A 25,013-nucleotide genomic window follows, 5' to 3' on the forward strand; every position below is an offset into this window, starting at 1 on the left:
TTATTTAGCCATGCAGGACAACAGAATGACTTACCCTTTTGTAAGTGTGCCCGCCCTTCCCTACACCTCCTGCCTAACCCTCCCGAAACCTGTACTTACTCTTCACAACTCCCCCAACCATTTAGTAGTAAGTATAGTCCTTCTTCCAGCCACTCCCCCTGGTGCCACCAACATTTACTGCAAATTAGTAAACTTGCATGTGGGAGAATCTCCCTATGCAAACAAGCTGGAGATTTACACTTGTCATTTTGTGAATTACACTTTATGGTAAGTAAATACTGCTAGTACAGCACTATGTTACGTACTTATAAGTTGAAGTGTGTGAATCAAGCCCAAAGTATTCAATTCAAACTCCTTTTTTAAGGTCAAGGCTTGCTTAGTGACCTGTTCTATATGCTTTGTGGTGTTCAACTCCAACCATTGCCTGTCAATTGTCTATGTCAGTGTCCTTTAAAAAACCCTGCTTGCTAATGGGCAGTCTTGCCTCTTTGTCCCACCTCATTGCCTTTCATTTACACCCAGGGAGCAGGGACCAACTTCTGTATCTTTGCTCTTTGAATATTTATCTGTTTCTTTTATTACTTCTTCTCTGCTCATGTTACACTGTGGGTGGGTGTTCTAGACAGCCACGCTCCCTCAGGGACTTCTTTTACAAATTATTCTTTACTGTCAGCTATAAACTTGCTGGAGTTGCCTGAGTCTGACAAACCTCTCACTGGGGATGGCAGCTGCTGCTCCTCGCTAATCTGGCTCATAAACGCTGCCATCTTAAAATTTCCTTTTCCCTGTTGCCTGAAAAGCCACAGGAGTTGCTTGGGAGCCAGCCTCGACTGCCAAGGAGAGGTAGAAATGGTGACTTCAAGAAAACCTAAAATCTACCCATTTAGATAAAAGTTAGACCACCTGCCTAGCTTTTATCTAAATGAGCACCACACTTCATGTTTCAGCACAGTACCCTTTTACTAGTTCCTGTCATTTTAAGCATTTTAAGAAAAAGAAGACGTAAATGAGGCTGCCACATGTTTACAGTAAACAATTTTAAACTTAAGTGTGACAGTGTTTGCTTTCAACCCAGTTTGTAAAGTATAATGCTAATATAGTTACTTTGTGAATGCTGGTGAGAGGTTTTTTGGCACAAAGGTCAGAGCTGCCTACTGTAGAAATGGGGAGCCAGATTACAGTCTTGGTGCAGGGTTAACATCTGGACAAATAACTTAATGTTTCTGTGCCAAAAAAGACATGATTCATATTTCAGCATGGAGCCCCTTCGCGGCCTTTCCCTGATTTTGTTTTTTGTTGTTGCTGCTAGACTCCTTGTTGCTTTTTGCCGCGGTCACTGTTGCCATTTGCCCCACTGTTTCTGTAGATTGCCCAAGTGTTTGTTGGTGCTTGCCCATTCTATGTTGTTGCAGCTTGGACAGCCCTACCCAACCCTCATCCTCTCTGTTGCCTGTTTCTTTTATTGTTTGATCAGGATAGTTTTTTAAATACAGTTGCATTGATTGGAGTGATTATAGTTTACTAAACATTGTTTTAGTGGATATGCATACATTTTCATTCACATTTTCTGTGTGTGATCCATCGATTCACTCTGATCACTATTTCTTTATACTTCCTTTCAAAGCAGGGTCTATTAGTAACACATGATTTGGATTCTTGTATAAATGGCATGTTTTCCCTGCACCAGCATTTCCACAATAAATCAAGAGATACATTAGATTAGTAGAGGTGGACCAAAGGGGATTAAAACAACTTCCGGAACTTAAATGAAGTAGGAACATATATAGTTTTGAACATCTGAGATGAGGTGGTATCATTGTCTAGTTATTTGAGGCATTTTTTTAACATTATGCAGACAACATCGAGCAATGCTTATTTTAACCAATAATTACTCACAAAATGATTTGTGTGCAGTCTTGTAGCTTTATGGCAGCAAGTGTTAAACAATGATTCACCCTATGATTACATGCCTGATGTTTTGTGTACAGTTTGGCAGCATTATAGTAGTCAGGATAAACCAATGATTCACCATATGCTTTTTTTAAGTCGTGGTGTTAGTCACCAACACACAGAGAGTAATCTCAAATGATATCGTACATGATGTTTTCATATTTCTCACATTTATGTTTGTTTTCTTTTGTTATGTAAACCATTCACTGAGATGTAGGAGCTCACACACTTTCACCTGAGTGTCATGTGAGAAGACTTTACATGTGTTTACAATATTTAGCATTTCTCACTTGTAGAGTTTTTCCATAATGCTCTAAGTTCGTAGTACCACATAAACGCACAAATACATTCCACACCCCATAACTCCACACTACATAATTCCACAACTAAGAATTCCAATACAACCCACATAGTACCACTCCACACCACATACGTCCACTACACTCCATACTAAAACATATGGGTAAAAGACATTGTAATTTTCAATGTCAATAGCTCAAACTCTTGCAAATGCGAGACCCATCGTATTGCAAATGCTTGTTATTCATAAGCTTCCGTAGACTTCCTTCCTTTTTGTGCGTTTGTCCATCTGCTGGCGAATGGGCGCATTACTTGTGCCCTTCCACCGATCAATTGTTCAGGTGCTACTTATTACTTTTTGCTTAAGTATTCAATGAAAGTGCACATGTTTCCCATTCGTCTCCCTTGTGTAATTTTCCCTCCTTGTATTCTTCCCACGATCCTGTCTGTGTGATTATCCCAGGCTCCACCCAAACACACTATAATCCTTGTGCTTGTCCCCTGCCCTCTAGTCAACAGTGTGCACGCCCCAGTCAGTCCTCACCACCTTCTGTTTTCCGTATGCTTGCCCCAGCTACTCCCAAACACCTTCTATTGTTCATCTGCTTAGCCTAGAACCCCCCCGTCAGCCCACTGTTGGCCATCTGTTTGCCCCCCCGATCCCTCCCAACCACCCTCTGTTGTCAGTCTGCATGCCCTCACCCCCTTCTGTGACTCTCTGTTCTCCAAGTGCTTCTCTGTAGCCCATATCACCGACCCTACATTAGCCATCTGCTGGCCCCCTTCACCACCCTCTGTTTTGCATCTGCTTGACAACCCACCCAACCTCTGCTGTACATCTGCTCAAACCTCCACCCATCCTCCGTTGTTCATCTGTATGCCTCAATCCCTCCCACCCTCCCTTTTTGTCTATGTATTCCCCCATATCCTCTTGCCTATCCTTCTCTCCTTTGCTCCCTCCGTGTTGCCTGTGGAGAGCACAAGTCTAAAAAAAAAGCGATATGATACAGCCAATGCTATTGCATTTTTTAAAAATGCATTAGCACTGGCTGCGTCACAGCACTTTAAAAAAATGTGTTTTGCAATAATGCACATCAGTTGTGCTGTATCCAGGAATGCTGCGCAGCCGCACTGCTGGTGCATCAAAGGCATGCCCATCTGCACATGTCTCGACCGCGCCCATCTCCAGGAACACCGGTTCTACTGCGTTGAGGGCTCAGTGCCCTCAGTGCCACACCATGTATAAGAACTGCTGCTGCACCTCTTCTTGCTCCACAGCAGGTCCCTCCACCTGCTGCCACTGCCAGTTCACCTGCAATACCAACACATCAGCACACCCTACGTCTTCCATACCTCCGGCAACAACTATTCCCCGTCAACTAGACTACTTCCTATAACCCACAAGGAGTCCTTCCACCGCACCGCCACCATGGCCGACTACACACCAATCATGGAACACCTTAACTTTCAGCTCAGTATAGACAGCAAAACCTCCATCAAAGGCACCCTTGTTTACCGACCCCCAGGACCCCGATTTACCTTCTGCAATGCTATCCCCAATTCATCACCCCCAAGCCATCAACACCGAACACTACATCTTCCTCGGGGACCTCAATTTCCACCCCTACTACCCAATGAGGTAACACAACCAACCTTTTAGACTGAATGAACATCAATGGCCTGACTCAGATAGTCACTGACCCAATGCACATCGTAGGACCCCATCTTCACAGCCAGCAACAGAGTTGAATACAGCCACGCCACCGAGCTCACCTAGTCAGACCACACCATCAGCCACTTCACCTACACTCCAGCACACAGCCATGCCACCAGATCATTAAGCACCTCTTATCACATCTTGAGCAAAGTATCCAAGAGCAAGTTGACCGATGCCTTCTACTCCTACCCCGACACCACATTCAAAAAGCCTTCTAAAAATTCACCATCTGGATCTCCGACAGCAGTGACAAAGTCTCCCCCAGCAAAATCTCCAAACCTGACAGCTCCTTCAAACAAGGCAGCTGGAACACTCCAGAACTTAGAAACACAACTACAAACAACTGGACAGGAGCTGGTGCACCACCATGGATCCCACTGACCGAACTGCCTACAAGAACTCACTCAGCCAGTACGGCAAACTCCTGAAAGACAGAACAAGGCACACCTTAGTTATTCAGATGCAAACCAGCTTCAACAACAGCAAAGAACTCTTAAGCATCATCAAGGAGTTCTCCAACCCCTAAGCAACTGAAAAGAAAGCCTGCCCCTCCCAGGACCTGTGCGACTCCTCTGCCGACCACTTCCATGACAAGATATCCACCATCTACAGAAACTTTGCACCCCATCCCTCCACCACCGACACCCTCAGCCTCCTAGGCCCCCAGATGCCCCTACCAATAACAGAATCACCAGATGGAACCAGCTCAGCACTCAAAACACCACCAACATCATGCGCTCCATCCACTCAAGGTCCTCCACGGAACCTTGTCCACACTACATGTTAAACCTCTGCAACAGCATCATCAGCACCAAACTTACTTCCATCACCTCAGCCACCTACCCGAACAATTGGAAAAATGCCAGAATCAAACCTCTACTCAAGAAACTTTCCACCAACCCCAACAAACTCAAAAATTACCATCCATTCTCTCTGCTCCCCTTCCCAGCCAAATTACTCGAGAACGTTATCAACCAGCAACTCACAGCATACCTAGAGGACAGTGAGCTTTTGGATCTCCCTCCAACCACAGCACCAAAACTGCCTTGATTGCTGCATGGACAACATCAGAAGCCTCCTGGACCATGGAGATTCAGCTGCCCTGATCCTCCTCAACCTCTCAGCAGCCTTCAACACCATCTCCCACCATACCCTACTCAAGAGGCTTCACCAGATCAGCATCCAAGACGATGCCCTGAAATGGATCGCATCCTTCCTCTCCAGCAGAACTCAGAGAGTCTCCCTCCCTCCCTCCCTCCTTTCAGCTCGAAGCCAAAGGAAATCATCTGTATCACCCCCCCCCCCCCCAAGGATCATCTCTCAGCCCCACCCTCTTCAAACCTATATGATCCTCAATGGCCAACATCATCAGAAACTGTTGACTCAACATCATCTTCTACGTAGACTACACCCAGCTCATCCTCTCCCTATCCAAAGACCCCACCACCACAAAGGCCAGCTTCCATCTCTGCATGACCAGCATCACAGAATGGATGAAGGACAACTGCCTCAGACTCAGCACAGACAAAACAGAGGTTCTAATCTTCGGTAACACCACCTCACTCTGAGATGACTCCTGGTGGCCGACCAACCTAGGAAACCAAGCTCTAAACCTTAGTATTATCCTGTAAAACAAACTCAACATGAAGAACCAGATCAACTCTGTCTCCTTTGCCTGCTTCTTCACCCTCTCCATGCTCCATTAGATTCTCAAATGGCTCCCAATCTCCACCAGACGAACAGTCACACAAACCCTCGTCACCAGCCACCTGGACTATGGCAATGCTTTGTATGCTGGAGTCACAGCACACCTCATGAAAAGACTTCAAACTATACAGAACTCGGCAGCAAGGCTCGTCCTAAACCTCCCAAGATAGACCACATCACCCCCCAGCTGAGGAACCTCCACTAGCTCCCCATGCACAAAAAATGGCAATTCAAGCTGTTAACACATGCCTATAAAGCCCTTCGCAACCAAGGCTCACTTACCTCAACCTCAGCCTGTGCTTCCACCATCCCACCAAACTCCTATGCTCCACCCCTCTCTCCCTCGCTCACACACCCCCTCCCTAATATGCTGCTGCAGCAGTGGAGGCTGTTCCTTCTTGTACCGCACTGCAAAATCCTGGAACAGCCTCCCCATCCACCTCAGGCCGCTCCCCTTCTTCGATGGATTCAGAAGAGCACTTAAGCCCTGGCTCTTCGGCTGAAGCCCCGTGCAACTAATCTCAGCGCCTGAATACCCTCACAGGCGATAAGTGTGCTCAACAAATCCTGATTGATTGAGTGGGAATAGTAAATTTAACCACTCTGAAGTTCAACACTTTCCCTACTGTTGCTGAAACTGGAGTGGGAATAGTAAATGTAACCCCTCAGAAGTCCAGCGCTTTCCCTACTGTTGCACAGACACGAGTAGGAATAGTAAATTTAACCCATCCAAAGTCCAAAGCTTTCCCTACTGGTACACATACTGGAAAGGGAATAGCAAATTTAACCCCTCCTAACCAAAGCATTTGCTACTGTTGCACAAACTGGAGATGGAAAACTAAAACTAAATTTAGCTCCTTAGAAGTCCAATGCTTTCCCTACTGTTTCTTAGAATGGAGTGGGAATAGTACATTTTACCCCTCCAAAGTCCAGCTCTTTCCCTACTGTTGCATAGACTGGAGTGGAAATAGTAAATCTTACCCCTCCGAAGTCAAAAGCTTTCCCTAATGTCACGTAGACTGGAGTATATATATAATAGTATAGAAATAGTATATCTATTATTCTTAGACTCCAATAATTTCCTAATATTGTTTAAATATATCTATTATTGTGTGTGCATGTGTGGGTGTGTGTGTGTGTATAATATAATATATATATGTGTGTGTGTATATATATATACATATAGATATATATATATATATATATATATAATTTCCTTACATTATATGTCTACTGTATATGTAAATATACACACATATATGTGAGCATTTACATGAGTTTATATTTTCTTATATTATTAAATATTGTTTAAATGTATTTAATTTGCATTATATTAATGCTATATATGAAAGTATTGAAGATTTACTATTTTAAACCATATATATTTTAAAAAAAAACATATTTTGTGTGTTTTAGCACTATTAGTGTGAAACAATATTTTGTTTCCAATATTTGTGTGGTATTATAAGTATAGGAAAACTATATTTTTTACACTATATTTCTGTAGCACAATCTTGTTGGTTCCGATATTATGTCATTTGTTTCACCACTATATAACAAGAATTGTTATAGGTGGTGGTTAAGTTTAAAGTTTCTGGGTGTGTGAATTTTTTTAAATCTTTTTTGGGGGGTAAATGGTCCTTTGTGAATGCTGATGTTTTACGATTTCAGTCGCAACCTGACCAGGAAGAGGTGCAAGTCACTGAATGTTGAGGCAGAAAGAATTAGAACAGGACATATTGACACAGGACTCTCAAGCCATTGATGCTTCATGGGTCTCAGGTCAATAATATATTTTGTTAACTGTTCTGTAAAGAAGAAATAAATTAATCATATATTAACAGTGATGAAATGATTATGTCGGGCAAAGGCCATAAGCTTTCCAAATGTGTTCAACATCTGAACAAGTTATTTTTAACCCAGGCTTACATCTAAAATTACAGCTGTAAAATGGCATGGTTATACTGCGAAAGAGTGAAATTAGACACTTAGGTTGAAATGAATCTATTATTTGCTGTAAATCAGTCTAATTCACTCCCTAGTAATTGACCAACTAGCAGGTGGAAGAAGCAGTGGTAAGGATGTTCTACTAGGGCTCATGTGACTAATAATGCCATCTTTGTAAATATGTACTGCCATGTTGACTTGTATATATTACCAGTTTCAAGATCTATAACAACAGATATGACAACCTGCCAATCAATGACGGGTGCCTTCATGCCCATGGCAAGAACTGCAAATGATTTGAATAGTAAAAGTAATCTTCGAATAAGTATTGTATGTCTAAGAAAGGTACATTTTAATGTAATTAGTTATGTTGTATTTATAAAGCACAAACAGGCCAAATAGGAATTACAGCTTTGCACACTGACGTTATTAATTGAACTAAAAATATGGAAATCAAACATTTCAAAGACCAGGAGAAGTATTCGTTATCTCAAAGATATACATTTAAATGCTACAAAATAACAGGAAACACATGAGAAAACTAATCAAGAGGTAATGAAGAAACGCTGAGTTAGGGGAGTCCATCTATAAGTACCATTGGTGTAGTGCTATATGATATAAGCGGTATGGTAGGAGCTTTGCATGTCTCCTAGTGCAGCCTAAGCTGCTCTACTGTAGCTACCTCTATCAGCCTAAGCTGCTAGAAACACCTCTATTCTACTAATAAGGGATAACTGGACCTGGCACAAGGTGTAAGTACCCTTGGGTACCCACTATAAGCCAGGCCAGCCTCTTAATGTGCCCTGTAAATACATAGTGGTGTTGTTTTATATATACCACATTAATTGTTAAAATCCTAATCGCTCTGACATGCAAGATCTTGTGGTTTTCTTATCATCCACGTGATGAGCAACTGCACTGCGCAGTTCACAACTGTAAAGGTTCAGTGCTTTCCGGTGAGACACAGAAGTGCCATTTGTGCCATCCCCATTGCATCAAACCATGTGATCTTTAACAGAGAAGTGGATCTCCATCTCCTTTACTTCCTACAGAAGAGTGCTTAGATTCAGGCCTATTCTCAAAGTTAAGCAGTATACAAATAGCTTTCTATTTTACAATTTTAGCATTGTTTCCAAGATACATACACGTTTGTTTAAAAAAAATGGTCCTCCTGAAGAAAGCCAAAACCTCCCGCCTGGAAACTAACTTAATAATAACAGTCAAAGCCTTAGTCCTCTTGCATCTAGATGAGGTAAGGCCCTACTTGGTGGTTTCTTTCACATCACACTGGCTCCCATGAAAGGCATCCTACTAACGTCAGCACATCGCATTGTGTCTAAATAAATGTAACTGTGTTAGTCTAGCCCTGATGGAACGACATTACTCCCCTTCTAAACCTGCATCATCTTCACATACAAGGCCACCAGGACCACCCCCCTTCCGTGCATCAACAGACAATGACTACTTTAGGTGACCAATGTCTCATAGGGTGCCCATACATGACCAGACTAGAAGACAAGTCTTCCTTATCTGTTTCCCTAGCACTAGCAACATCCCCCATCAACATCAGAACTGCCCAAACCCTTCTTACATTCAGAAAACAGGGGAAGGTCCACTCTTCAGAGACCACAACATCTCCACACAATGAGGTTCACCACTCATGAACAACCTGGCTCATTGTAAATGATGCTGCATCCCATCCTTGGGACCAGTGAGGTGATGCTCTCTAACCAGGCTCACGCTCTATATGTACCTATACATGCATAGAGTACAACATCTTGTATTACAGCCCGTGCCACTCCAAAACTGCACTGAAATAAATGCAATATATGCTAATTTAACCACCCCTCGAGTCTTAGTTCTATCTCAATTGGATTACTGAAGAATAAAATACACAGGGCCAACTTAAACACATGTCCAGATGCAGCAGAGGGTGGTGAATCAAGCGTCTAGATTGAGCCTCGGATCAAAGAAACCAGCTGACAGTACCTTATCCCAGAAAGAGCTACATTTAACTTACCAGCTCACAAAATAACATTCAAAGATGTTCAGAGCCTTTGTGGACAAGACCTACAATACATTTAGAAGCAAGCACTCCATTACACTCTTGGCCACAACTTTAAATCCGGTACCAGGAATGTGCTTCCTCAGAAGAATCACTGAGGCAGAAAGGTCAGATTTAGGAGAACTCATCTATGGAACATCTTGAGACACACCTAAGGAAATAAGCCCGTTTTTCTCCATTCAAAAGATCCCTGTAGCCTTGAACCACACAGCACGGTAAGATCGGGTCCGTTCATCAACTCAAAAAGATGACGGACTGCTCCCACCACTATCTCTGGACTCCATAAATTGATTCTATAAGAACGACACGAGCAGTGTTTTATTTGTAAAATAGTAAGTACCTGTGCCCAAAGTACTGCTGTTATATGACATGGCCATATTGGGTGTACATTTTGACTGGCTCAGTATCTGTGGGAGCACAGGACTGCCCATGAGGTAAGGACTGAGCCGAGGAAGACCAGTACTCGGTTACCGAAGAGTAACCGGGTATTAATAGAGCATTTTAGATACTTAGAGCCTATATGTCTTGCCAATGCTTGTTTCTTGTATACACGTTTTAGCTATTTTATTGCAATTTCTATAATTTGAGGGTTTTGAGTAAAAATTATGTTTCCGATTCGTTTTTTCACACGTTGATTGGCTGACTAAATTCAGGTTCAGCAAATGCCTGGCATGTTAGAGAATCATAAAAAGACGCCATATTTTCCAAACCACAGGGTTGAACGATTTACAGCATTTATGTGAATTTTATCACTGGTGGGAGAGGCCCTGCAGATACGGTTCCACAGAAGGAGAATAAACATGCTTGCCTCAGCAGGAAACGAAGAAAGGTGTTGAAAATGGAATGTCTGAGAGAATAAGAACTTCCCTCCAGTCCTAACACCCAGCCCGACGCAGTCACAACTGCATTACTCATTTTGGACTTTGCTTTTGCCACTAGTGATAAAATCGTCTTACTCATTAACAGCATGAATGCCTCCCTTTGCAGCCTAGCCCGTGTTCCACATTCTGTCAAACCACTGCCCTCCTGCTAAGCAAAAGCAAGAAACAAGTTCTCTACCTTACCACATAGTTCTTGTAAGGTGCGCACTGACTTTATTTTCTCATCGTGCACAAGTTACAAAACAAGCATTTACAATGTAATGGGTCTCACGTTTGCTCGAGTTAGAGCTATTAGCGGTGTAAATTCGTAACTGGACTTTTCTTGCTACATAATTTGAAAATGAAAAGTAAAGCAGTTGACATAAGTAAGTCAATTCAAAGTGCCGCGGCCGCCATGAGCGTGAGCAGAAGAGTTACTGGCTCCCTGAATGTCTAGAAAGGATCGCATCTGGGATGAAAGGCAAACTGAAACCGGAGGAGGGGTCATCACAGGCTATAACAGAAGGAAGTGTGACATAGTGTGATGGCCAACAAAAATGTTCAGTTAGTGAAATTGCCTGGGAGGGAAGTCAGCACACAAAGGAGGGACATTTCAGAAAATGCACCAATAAAAATGAAGCATTTAAAACAAGCACACCAAAGAAGAAATAGCAAGAGTGGGTGTGGTTAAAAGCCCACAGAGAGATTACAACAGGCCAGATCGCTTGTGCTCTTAACACTAAAAAAGAGTACAACACAAAGGATTCTAAGACGTAAATTGCATTTCAGTAGACCAGTCTTTTCAGAAAAGCTGGTCCTACCAAAGAGCAGCATGTGTTTCAGTAAACAGCAGGAAGGAGATGCAACACAGTGGGGGAGGCCTGCTCAATGCTGCCTTAGAAAACCTTTAGTAATTGTGATGAAGCAAAATGCAAACACCTTCAGTAAATGGCCATGAGCTAGCAGGGGAGTCAGATTAATTTAAAAAAGGAGGATTTGGATTTTGGGTCAGAGAGAGTCTCAGTATCCATCCCCTCAACATCTTGTGATTCTGGGAAAATCACTTAATGTCCAAGTGCCTACAAAATAAAAATAAAATACTTGTGTAATGTGCAGGCCAGTCGCGTCTCGCGCTAATGGAAAGGGGCAGGGTAGAGTGCACACATGAGGGGGGGGGGATAATAATAACACTTCCCACCGCTCCTGCGCCGCTCCTCTGCTCCTCTGCCTCGCTGGCAAAGCAGGCACAGGCTCCCAGCCTGCCCTGCGCCAATCCTGACACTGCTTAGAGCAGCATTATGATTGCCTGCGAAGGCTCTCTCCAGCCCAGCAACCAGCGCAGAGAGAAAGCCCTGTGCGCATGTGTGTTTGGTCGGCCAGAGACGGCCGACCAAACACACATGCGCTCTGAGGGGGAGTGCTGAGCACTCCTCCTCACACTCGTCACTCCCGTGGACCCGCCCCTTTTGCCTAAGAAACTGTGGTTTATATACGGGTAAAGTAATCTGTTTTTTATGTGTAGGATGTACGGAACTGCAGCCACCATGCCAACAGTCACATTGAGGCCCAAAGCACTCATTCCTAACACAGTGCCTTTGTACAGACTCTATAAGGAATACCTGCTCCTCAGTCATTTGTTATCTAGGAAAAATTGCCATCCAACATATTAAAGAGACAGGCTAGGGATTTAATGTGCATGTTGCGTAAGCCTACATTGCATGTTAGAAGTTCATTTTTGATTTGTTCCACTTAACCTTTCATCCTTCCCAGGTTGAAAAAAATGAATAATTTTCACATAGGTATTAATAACTCTTAAATGCTAAGTTCTAATAGACAACCCTATGGTCTGAGCTATATGTAATATGGCCCTTATCAGGATGTAAGGCTGCTTTTAGGGCAGTGCGACTGATGCAGCTGCACCTGGTGCTGAGGGGAGGGGAGCTGCAGAAAGAACCTATGAATGTAAAAGCACCTGCTGCAGAGTTCCTTGTGTGTTCAGCAATGTTCCAGCAACAATAAAAATGTCAAGATAACTCTGGTGATTTTTCCTGCTGGAGAGAGATGGAGTTTTGTCTAGTGTCAGTTTTGACTCATCATAAAGCAGCGCAGAGAGTTAATGTGCCTGTTGCAAAGAACGTCTACCATGTAGATTACAGAACTGTATTTTATATGGATAGCTCAGTGGGTTACTGCGTTTGTCACAGAGATTCTTTTTACTTACAGTTCAGAAGTTACAACCCTAATTTGACACATTGAACTATGAACTGACCTCTAAGAACTGCATGCAAACTGCATGGTAAGGTTAGATCATTATGTTTTTTTCCCAGTCTTTTTTTGTTCTAATAATGCAAAAAAGGGTTTGTTTGGATATAAATACATTCTTATTAGCAAAGCTAACCTCAACCACTATGGTATGTTTTAAGTCCAGAGTTTGTGATTCTCCGGTCCAAGCACTTTTAGAATATACTGGTTACCAGTAAGGATGACATGTGACTCCTAAACCTTGTAATCCTCATTGTCCTATGTATTATTTGATAAAGACTGATTTACACATGTATGATTCATTGTAATTGTTATTGTATTTATATAGCGCTTACTACACTTGACAAGGATTCTAAGCACTTTTCGGTGAGTAGCACACTACTCTGGAACCCAAAAGGCTTAGGGGTGGATTAGTATAGGGAAATATGAGTGCAGTATTAGTATTAGTATTAGTATTAGTAGAGGGAGGTATGAGTTGATTTGAGCAGAGGACATGTGAGTCTGTTAGTTGGTTTGAATAGAATAATGGAGGGATAGAGGAGGGAAAAATCCAGAAGTGTTATTTGGGAGATGTTAGAAATGGGGTCTTAGTTTGGCAGTCAGGTTATCCCCTGTCCAAGCATGGACCCTCACTCTAGTCAGGGTAAAAGAGAATCACCCTCAGCTAACTCCTGCTTCCCCCCTTAGTAGCTTGGCACAAGCAGTAGGCTTAACTTCAGAGTGCTAGGTGTAAAGTATTTGTACCGAGACACACAGTAACTTAATGACAACACCACAAAATGACACAACACAGGTTTAGAAAAATATAAAATATGTATCTAAACAAAACAAGACCAAAATGACAAAAATCCACAATTCACAAGTCATCAATTAAAAAGCAAAAACAGTCTTCATTTAGTTTTAAACACACACTAAAACTGGTAGCGTAAAAATGTACCTGGTGTGCTTCAAAAAGGACTTGCGATGCGTCGATTTCACTCACAAGCGAGATCTTGCGTAGTTTCTCCTTTTGTCGGGTCGAGCGCATCGTTTCTTCTCTACGCAGGAGAGCGATGCGGCGATCCGGTCAGCACTCTTGGGTCCGGGCAGGCCTTGCGTTGTTTTTACACACCCAGTGGCACTTGCGTCATAAATCCAGCCACACGATGATCCGAAAACCACGCATCGTGGGTGGAGATCTCACCAGCCTCCATCAGCGAGGCTGCGCGTCATTTCTCCAGCTCCGTGCATCGATTCTTCAGTCGTGTTTCTGGCGAGTGTCAATTTTCAGCACCGAAGTCGATTTCCCAGCCGCAGATCGGAGTTGTGTCAGTTGTTTCCCAGCACGGCGTTCTGTGCGTGGATTTCTTCCTCTTAGGCTGCCAGCTTCTCTTTTCAGGGTCCCAGGAACTAGATGGGCACCACAGGGCAGAGTAGGAGTCTATCCAGAGACTCCAGGTGCTGGCAGAGAGAAGTCTTTGCTGTTCCTAAGACTTCAAACAATAGGAGGCAAGCTCTTAATCAAGCCCTTGGAGATCTTCACAAGATGGAAGGCACACAAAGTCCAGTCTTTGCCCTCTTACTCTGGCTGAAGCAGCAACTGCAGGATAGCTTCACAAAGCACAGTCACAGGCAGGGCAGCTCTTCTTCCTCAGCTCTTCAGCTCTTCTCCAGGCAGAGGTTCCTCTTGGTTTCCAGAAGTGTTCTAAAGTCTGTGGTTTTGGGTGCCCTTCTTATACCTAAGTAGGCCTACTTCAGAGCAAAGTCTCTCTTGAATGTGAATTCCTGCCTTGCCCAGGCCAGGCCCCAGACACTCACCAGGGGGTAGGAGACTGCATTGTGTGAGGGCAGGCACAGCCCTTTCAGGTGTAAGTGACCATTCCTTACCTCCCTCCTAGCACAGATGGCTCATCAGGAAATGCAGACTACACACCAGCTCCCTTTGTGTCACTGTCTAGTGTGAGGTGCAACAGCCCAACTGTCAAACTGACCCATACAGGGAATCCACAAACAGGCAGAGTCACGGAAATAGTATAAGCAAGAAAATGTTCACTTTCTAAAAGTGCCATTTTCAAACCCACAATCTTAAAATCACCTTTACTAAAAGATGTATTTTTAAATTGTGAGCTCAGAGACCCCAAACTCCACATTTCCATCCACTCCCAAAGGGAATCTACACTTTAATCAGATTTAAAGGTAGCCCCCAAACTAACCTATGAGAGGGTCAGGCCTTGCAACAGTGAAAAACAAATTTAGCAATATTTCACTGTCAGGACAAATAAAACACATTACTATATATCCTATCTTAACCATACACTTCACCCTGCCCTTGGGGCTACCTAGGGCCTACCTCAGGGGTGCCTTACATGTAAGAAATGGGAAGGTTTAGGCCTGCCAAGTGGGTACGCTTGCCAAGTCGACATTACAGTTTAAAACTGCACACACGGACACTGCAGTGGCAGGTTTGACACATGATTACAGGGCTACTTTTGTGGGTGGCACAACCAGTGCTGCAGGCCCACTAGTAGCATTTGATTTACAGGCCCTGGGCACCTCTAGTGCACTGTACTATGGACTTACTAGTAAATCAAATATTCCAATCATGGATAAGCCAATTACACACACATTTTGTAAAGGAGCACTTGCACTTTAGCACTGGTTAGCAGTGGTAAAGTGCCCAGAGTAACAAAAACAGCAAAAACAGAGTCCAGCACACATCAACAACCTGGGAAACAGAGGCAAAAAGTTAAGGGAGACCACACCAAGGATGAAAAGTCTAACAGGAGATCATTGTTGTAAGATGAGGTTTGGGATGGGTAAAGGAAAGGTGGAGGATGGAGGATGGAAGAGTCTATAGAAAGGGATTAGAGAGATTATAGTAGTTCAACAGGTTTTGGGATGAGTCAAAGGAGAGATAAATGAGGGAGAATTGAGTAGGGTTCTTTGGGAGATCACCTGTTGTAAACTGAGGTTTGGGTGAGCCAGGAGGGGATGGAGGAGGAAGGAGTCTGGGAAGGGTTATTTTTGAGATCATAAAACTAGAGTGGGTTTGGGATGAGTCAGAGAGTGAAGATAGAGGGTAGATTGATAGAGGTATTGGGTGATGGTCAGACAGAGTAAACCTTTTGAGAGAGCAATTGTGTTTTTATTGTACAGTAGGATTAGAGTATTACATATATAGATACATGATTGCATAATTAAGGGAATAAATGTGTAAAAAATATAATATATTGAGATTTAAAGTTGTATCATGTAAACACAGGCTTTCAAGAGTTACAGTATTTAAAGTTAATTTATATGTGTACTTGTATAACATTATTTTATCTTTCCTCAATATTTCACTAGTGAAATGATTGTAGATCAACCATTAAGATAATATTTACCTATTGTGATAGTTAAAATAAAAACAGAGACTTAAATGCATCTAATCCAGCAATTTATATAGAAACTATGCAATGACCTATGAACATGTCAAGTGTAGCATAATATTCACACAAATATATACATAGAAACATACACATATAATATATACATATATATATATATATATATATATATATATATATATATATATATACACACACACAAACACACACATCCAAATACATACATATATGTATTTAACTTAGGTAAAATGTACATTTGTTAAACAGGCCTAAAGAGTATGTATATATTTTAAGATACCAATAGTTATTATACATATTTGTACAAAGAAATACACATGTCTAGATATATACACACAATCAAATTATATCATCTTTACATACACGGGGATATGCAGTCCATTGCTGTTTGAGTATGGTGGTTATGTAGAAAAGAGACAACTCTTGAGTAGTCTTCTGAAGATAAGATAGTTATCTGTTGATCATATCTTTGGGGGTAATGAATTCCATAGTTTGGCTGCTTGAACAAAGAAAGATGTACCACCTATTGTCTTTTTCTTGTATAGAGGTGTTTTGGGGTGGGGTGCCAATCGTGAGCAGAAGTTTATTTGTTTAATGTATTTAGTGATTTCATTCCTTTTTTTTTTTTTTTTTTATTGGAAGGAAACACATAACACATATATTCTTATGTCATTATACACTGAAGGCTTAAATAAAAAAATAAAAAAGAGAAAAGAAAATATTACCAAATTACAACATACGTACTACAAAACACAAAACCTAGCCACCCCTCACACTCTATCTAAAAGTGATACCCATTAATTCATTCAAAAGGGAGTGGCCCGATCATTATGGGCCTGTATCCAAGCCTGAAACAGACCCCATATTATCTTCCCTTTCCTCCTGGCTTGTCTCCCCTTCCGTTCATACAGTGACATCTCCAAGTGATATACAGACAGCAACCTAGCCAGCCATTGTTGCCAGGACGGGGGTCGTAAATCCAGTCATGCTGTTGATAAACAGATTCGAAACACCGCCATAGCTACAAAGATAAACGCTCTGTGAGATCCAGCGATTTCGCCATCAGTACCAAAGACCATAATCTCAGGCGTAAGGACAAGATCATAGCCCACTATCTCCTTCAACACAGATTGAATACCTTCCCTTGAGGCTTTTAACTCCCCACATGTAGCCATCATATGTATAATATCTGCACCATGCATCCCACATCTTGGACAGTTTGTTCCTGATACACATCCCCATTTGGCGAGATGGGCTGGTGTATGATACAGATCAAACAAGGTCTTGTAATGCTGTGCTTGTAGGGAAGATGATAATAGGATAGTATATCCCAATTCCAGTGATCTCAAAAAATTATTGCTACCATCCGCCAGCTTCTTACTCCACCTCTCCTTGTTCTTTTCTAGATCATCTGCTTCTTCTACCATTAAAGTAGGGTAAATTGACCTAATAGTTATGCTGGGCTTAGCCAGAATCTCATTCAACAGTTGATTACTTTTAAATCCCTGGGCCCCCCCTGTTTTTTTCACTAAAAAGTTCCTTATCTGTAGATATTTGAAAAAATCCCTTTTCTGTAAACCATATTGCTCCTGTAGATCTCGAAACGTCTTGACCCCCGAGTTGTCGAAAAGGTTTCCTAGCCTGGTAATACCTGATGTACACCACTTTGCCATATATCTATCATGAAATATTTCAGGAAGTAATGGATTCTTCTCGATCATGGTATAATAGTTGTATCTACCAAATCCCTTCTTTTTATACCATAATCGCCAGCACTTGTGAGCCGCTCCTAGGACTTTATATCTAGTTTTCTTATAATATCCCGGCTCATGGAATGTTACCAAACACCCATTGGCTGCAGCTCCTATCTGCAGCTCATATATATTGGGGCTATCTGCCTTTAAAATACCTTCTGTGTCAGATCCCAGTAGCGGACGCATATGCTGAAAAGCTGCTGCCATTTGATATAGTTTTACATTTGGCAGGGACCACCCACCCCTTTCACGGGGAAGAGACATATATTTGCTCGATCTCCTACACTTGCCATACGCCCATATAAATCTCATAATTATTCTATCAATCTCTTTAAATTTTGCGTTAGCAAAGTTCAATGGTATAGCACGAAATAGATACAACAACTTTGGGAGGAAAATCATCTTTATCATATTACATCGCCCTACAATGGTTAAATGTAGATTATTCCATCTGCATGTATCTTCTCTAAATTTGGCGAGTATAGGATCTAAATTTAGATTTACCACTTCGTCTACATTTGGTGTAATATTAATACCTAAATATACTGCATGGTCCACCCTCCGTGAATCTTTAATATTTGTATATTGATTAGCCAACAGCTGTGTCTTAGCTCCATTTAACAGATACCCGGAAAACCTTCCGAATTTTTTCGTCACCACTTCAATCTCTCTCAGTGCTGAATCAGGAGAGGGTGTTAGTATGGCTATATCATCTGCATATGCTAAGACTTTGGTGTCCCATCCCTGCCTATGGATTGGTGGAATCTTACTATTTTCTTCCAAATTTCTCAGCAGAGGATCTATATAAAAAGCGAACAGAAGAGGAGAGCAGGGGCACCCCTGCCTGGTGCCTCTCCTAATTAGTATAGTCTCAGATTGTCCTCCCATTAGTTGTATTCGCGCAATCGGGGATCTATATAAAGCCCTTACTGCTGTAATAAATTTCTTCCCTAGCCCATAATATTCCATGACATACCATAAATACTTCCAATTCACCCGATCAAATGCCTTCTCTGCATCCAAAAAGACAGCCGCCATAGGCTCTTTTGCTACTTCCGTAGAATCAAAGAGTGCTAGTACTCTCTGGATGTGATTGGTTGTATCTCTTCCTGGGATAAACCCATGTTGCCGTGGAGAGACCAGTTTTTTAATCACCAATGCCAATCGGACTGCCAAGATCTTTGAATATATCTTGGCATCACTATTTATTAATGTGATCGGGCGATATGAGGCTGGATTTAACGGGGGTTTTCCCTTCTTATGAAATATAACTATATTAGCTAGATCCCAAGATGGGGGGATTTTCCCTCCATTTTGTACCTGAATATACAATTCCAACATAACCGGAAGCAGAGGTAGTTTGAAAACTTTATAAAATTCTAGAGGGATCAAATCAGGACCAGTAGCCTTCGCTGTGGGCAGATTGCTTATTGCCGTTTCTATTACTGAGATATCTATCTGTTCTCCCAGACGTGCCTTATCTTCCTTATCTAGCTTTCCCAACTTGATGGGATACAAGAATTCTATAACATCTTCATCCGAATATACTGATGTTTCATCATAAAGTTCCTGATAATATCCGTGGAACACCTTTCTAATCCCGCCCACTTCTGACGTGCTTTCATTATATCTACTCCGGTTTCTATAGCTATAGCCAGCTGTCTTTCTGCAGACCGCAACTTTGCTTGAGACTCAATTATTTTCCCTTGAGCCTCCTTCTGTCTTTTGATACTAAAGCTTAATGTTTCTCCACGAATACCAGCTTTCAGAGTGTCCCAGACAATCTCTACTGGGGCTGAATCCTGATTAAACCCCAAGAATTCAGTTATCCACTTACTCATATGCTCACAATATTCTGGATTTTTTAAAAGTCCCCTTTCAAATGTCCATCTGCTGACTTTTGGTTCTAACCCATCCAATTCCACTTCAAGTACTAAAGGATTATGATCTGACACCATCCGTGAGTATAACTCCATCCTGGCTTGTTTTAAGAATACAGGGGAAATTAGATAATAATCAAGCCGTGCTAATTTCACATGTGGAGCTGAGTAATAAGTATATCCGGGATCGGGTTTGCGCAGCTTAACCCAAGCATCCACTAGCCCTAATTCTTGCTGAATAGCACCCACTGCCTTTTACACCCGAGGTTTACGCCCTTGATACTTCACAGTTGTGGGTGCTAATAAATCCTGTAGTCCCTCCCACGAGCCATTAAAGTTAAAATCACCACAAATGATATAGGGAGGGGCCCATCCTGTAAGCTCAATAGCGAGGGTGTCAATTACAATTGGGTCATCCGTAACTACCCCATATATGGAACATAATGTAAAGCGATTATGGCCATAGCTACATTCTACTATTACCCATCTTTCACCGGTATCGGCCTTTTGCCGAGTAAATTCTAGTTTACCAGTCTGATCTAAAATCGCCACTCCTTTAGTTCTAGCTTCTTGTTTAGACCAGGCAATTGCCTTCAAACCAAGTGAGCCGAAGATCCCGGAATTTTTATATTCCACGTGAGTTTCCTGCAGGCAGAAAATATCTGCTTTAAAAGTTTTAAGTTCTTCGGCCACTCTCCTTCTTTTATGAGGATCGTTCAAACCACATATATTGATTGACACAATTCTGAGTCTAGCCATACCCCTTCCTTTTTGTAAATTCAAATCTTTTCTCTTTGCGATCCCTCGAATTACCATTTCTGACTACACCGTCTCTTGAGTTCCCTTTCCTTCCTTTTCTACTTCTATGCTCCCTATCTCTTACCTCCATTGATCGTTTCCTTTCCATTTTCTCCCCCTGATTTATCCCTATCGCTCCACCCCCAACCCCTCCTACTTTCCCCTTCCCCTTCACACCCCCCCTTCCCTCCCCCAGGACCAGTAGCCCCTTACCCCCTCCCTGGTCCCCTCCCTCCCCCCCTAATACTGGCTTTGTTGAGCAATCAGACCCCAAATGGCCTGAATGTTGGTGTCGTGCATGCATCGGCCTACCCCACCCCCGGTGCCCCGAGTGCCTATGTCTTCACGAGTTCTTCTATACTCTATATATTCACCCCCATTAAGTATTCTTTTGCCTTAATTTCTGATGTAAAGATTCTTACTTGTCCACTCATTATTGTTTTTAGCCTAGCGGGGGCCAACAAATAAGCCTCACCTCCTTTCTCAAAGAATGGTTTAGTAAGCTGCCGAAGCCGCCATCTCCGCTCAACTGTAGCATGACAGAAGTCGGGGCGGGTAAAGAAGGTAACCCCATTGCAGGAGCGTGGGGTATTGGGAGGAGTCTTCTTGGCTACCTCTTGACGTACCAAATAGCTCCCGAAATATACCAAAATCGCTCTTGGATATTTAGAGTCTGCCCGATGTCCCCCCTCCCGTCGGTTTATCGGGAACCTGTGAGCCCTCTGCACCTCATTGTCCCAATCTCGATTCCCCAGTTCTGGAAAGGCCCCACGCAAAAGAACAACCATATATGCCTGTATATTGTCCCCTTCTAGTCCTTCTGGTATACCCAGAAATCGTAGATTGTTCCTTCTTTGTCTGTTTTCCAAATCTTCTATCTTCCACATCACGTCCGTCAGTTGTCCTTCTCGGGCAGCGTTCTGCTCTTTGAGAGTATCAATATCATCCTCGACTGCCACTATCCGATCTTCCATAGAGCATAGTTTGGCTTCAATTTCCATGCATGATTTCACTACCTTACGAACAGATCCTTGAAGCCGCTTTGTGGCGACCCTAGCCCGACGGCTTTCGATCCTAGTCTCCGTTTGTAGCTCTTTGATTGAACTATAAATTGACTGTAGGATCCCCGCCTCGGTGCCCATCGCGTGAGCATCACCAGAGTTACCAATACTCCCGGCTGCGGCTCCTGGATCAGTATTATCTTTGGTGGAGCTTTGGTTGCCACCGGTAAAGGTATCTGCCAGGCTTATCCCCGAATAGTCCCATCTTAAAGTCCTACCACTCATAGGTGCCGTAGTTTCTGAGCCCTCTTGCAAACCAGAACGTGATTTAACAGATTTCCGTTGACGAGCCTTACGTACTGTGTGTTCCCCACTTGGGGATTTGTTGCCCGTTTCAGAGGTCTCACTCTCATCAGTTTCACTGAAACTGCAGTCGGCACTGCCAAGATCAGACTCCTCTGTCAGAGAGTAAAACTTGTCACTACTTTCTCTGCCCCAGTCAGTTAATTGGGGATTTTTCCCCCCCATAATGTTATCCCGTTTTTTAGGGCTGCCTAAAGGGTTAGTATAGTTGTTCTCCTCCACTGTGTATCCTGATGGACTTCTAATTCTCCCCTCATTCTGAAGATCCAGCTGTTCGCCTTGCACCATTTGTTGGGTTTGCAGCTGTTCATTTCCGGGAGGACCGTCCACTTTTCTGATTGCTTCCCGGCTGTTGTCTTGATTGCCTGATGGGCTTATTATGGGTTTATCACATTGATCCTGGTTTCCCATACTTGAGTCTAGAGGAGTTGATCCTATTCCTGGCCAGTTATGTTTCAAGGGGGGGGTTGCATTTGCAACAGAGGCATCTTGTACTCCACTGGCCAGAAAAGCCATTATAGTTGATTGATTTTTATCTTTCAATTTGTTTTCCAACAGGGAGATAGTGCTGTCGCTTATCTTAGCACTCATCTTGGAGTCTTTCATCAATCCTGGGGCAGAGGTATTTTCCCCCCCCACTTTACCGGTTGTAGACATTAAGCGCTTATTTACTCCTGCTGACTCTCCTTTTCCCCTACCATAGCGTGCGAACTTAGCGCCCTCGCTTTTATTCCCCAGATACCTATTGACTTTGGGTGCCATATTTATTGTTATAGTCTGAGATAATAATCGAATAAGTCTTATTATGCCCACCGCTGCCGACAGTACCTCTGTTATTGTCTGTTTAATCACGCTCTTTAATGGCCGTGCGGGGGTAGACACATACCATAATATATTACTGTGCGTGGTCGGAAGCATTGACACTTCCTAGGGTTCTTCCTCTTCCTTCCCCTAAAAATAGGATCTTTCAACACTTTGCCAGATCATTTCGCGTCTATTTCCTTCCACGTCCTTAATCGCTGTCATGTTATTGACAAAAAATGGCAGCTAAAACGAGTGCAGGTATGCGCAGAGCCCTTAACAGTGGCTATTGCGGCATGAGAAAGCGTGACTACTTAGTGAATAACAGACAATTGTCACTGAAACGCTGGTGTCCGGAGGAGATACAGTCAGCGCTGCTTGTAGCTATCTTAATGTATACTGCAGCTACAACAGCAGTCAGACACGGCGCGGAGCTCCAATAAACACAAACTGTAGTCCTTGCATTTTGCGCCGTCACCTTATTGCAAAGAAACCAACCCCCTCGTGTTGTGTCTTCATTGTTTTGGGCCCGGCCGTCAGTTAGTAAAATTTCAGCCTACGATCAGGCTTGAGCCGCCCTACTCCGTAACGGCATTAATTCGCGCTGTTACCTGCGGATGCCGTTTATTTAAAAAACCACCGCCTCTGCCTCTGCCGCAACTCTCTCCTCCTTCCACGAGAAAATCCCTTGGGACGCCTGAGTTTTGCCGGCGATTCTTCTCCGCTTTGATCCGACCCGGCAGCTAACGCAGCACCAACTGCTGCGGCTTCGGGATCCCAAGTGGGCGGGGCAGGAAGCCTCGCAATTACACGTCCACCATGTTGCTCTCGCTGCCCATTGCGACTATAGTGATTTCATTCCTGATGAAAAGTGATCCTGTTCTATATATTGCTTTGTGGGTGATACAAAGCAGCTTGAAGGTGCACCTTCTTGCAACCGGTAACCAGTTTAGGGACCTCAAAGCAGGGGAGATGTGAGCTTGTGGCTTTATGTGTAGGAGTAGTCTGGCAGCTGAGTTCTGAATGTGATGTAGTTTTTTCATAGTAGATAGAGATGATCCATGGTAGAGGTCATTGGCACGGAACTCCAGCTTTGTAGAATTCCACAGAGTTTATTTTCAACTCCACGGAATTCCGCAAAGCCGAACCCCATTCACTCCGCCCAGGCCTAATGATTTGCCAGTTTGTCTGCGTAATCTTGAGTAATGGGATGAGTTCCTTCCATGCATTTAGGTTTTCAAAATTTGTTGAGAATTTCATAAATGTCTTTATTTGCAGGTATAGCATTTTGAATTCTCCGTGGTACCTTTTTTTAGATTTTTTGATTTGTTGATTTGTATATTCTGTTAAGTTTGTGTAGTTGATGTTTGTCTTGAGTGTTGTTTTATAGGAGCCAGGTTCATTGCAGCCTTCTGATTTGTTGTTTTATCTTTTTTTAGTTCTGTTTTTCTCCAAGGTGCCTGTTTTCGTTTTGTCTTGTTTTGTTTTTCTTAGGGGTATTAGGATATCGAAAGCTTACTATAGCCACTTCTAAAGTTTTTGAACAGAATGTATTGTTTCTAGATTTGTGTTGGCTGTTAGTTGTGTTTCTAAGAGTTCAAAATTGAGTTTGTTCTAAGGTCGATAGGTGGATGTATGTAAGTTGGTCTTGGATATGTTGATGTGTGTTGTTTTGTGATGGAAAGTTACCAAATAGTGGTCTGACGATGTGACTGGTGTGATGCTTTGAACAGTAACCAGTTCTGGGTTTGCAAAAATGACATCTAGGATGTGTCCAGCGATGTGTGTGGGATTGTGTACAATCTGATGTAGGTTCAATGTGACTAGGCCACTGATGACAGCTTTTGATTGGGGCATATGGGGTTTGTGAAACCAAATGTTTACGTCTCCAAGAATGCATAGGTTAGAGTATAGAGTTATAAGGTTTGAAACTATGTCTAGAAATGTGTCTGGGAATGTGGAATTGCTAGGTGGTGCTCTGTAAAACAAGTGAAGTTAAAGGAGAAAGTTGATGTAGGGTTGTATCTGGTGAGGACGGCCTCACAACCTTGTATGGAGATGTTGTCTGTTTTGCTGAGATTTATTGCTTGTTTGAATATAACAGTTATACCACCTCCTCTTTTGCCTATGCAGTTTTCTGTGATAGTTTGATTGCCTGGAGAAATGGCTTCATACAACACTGGGGTCAGGTCATCTCCCAACCATGATTCAGTTATGAAGAGTTA

The sequence above is a fragment of the Pleurodeles waltl genome, chromosome 6 (assembly GCF_031143425.1).
Source record: "Pleurodeles waltl isolate 20211129_DDA chromosome 6, aPleWal1.hap1.20221129, whole genome shotgun sequence".
Lineage (NCBI taxonomy): Eukaryota > Metazoa > Chordata > Amphibia > Caudata > Salamandridae > Pleurodeles > Pleurodeles waltl.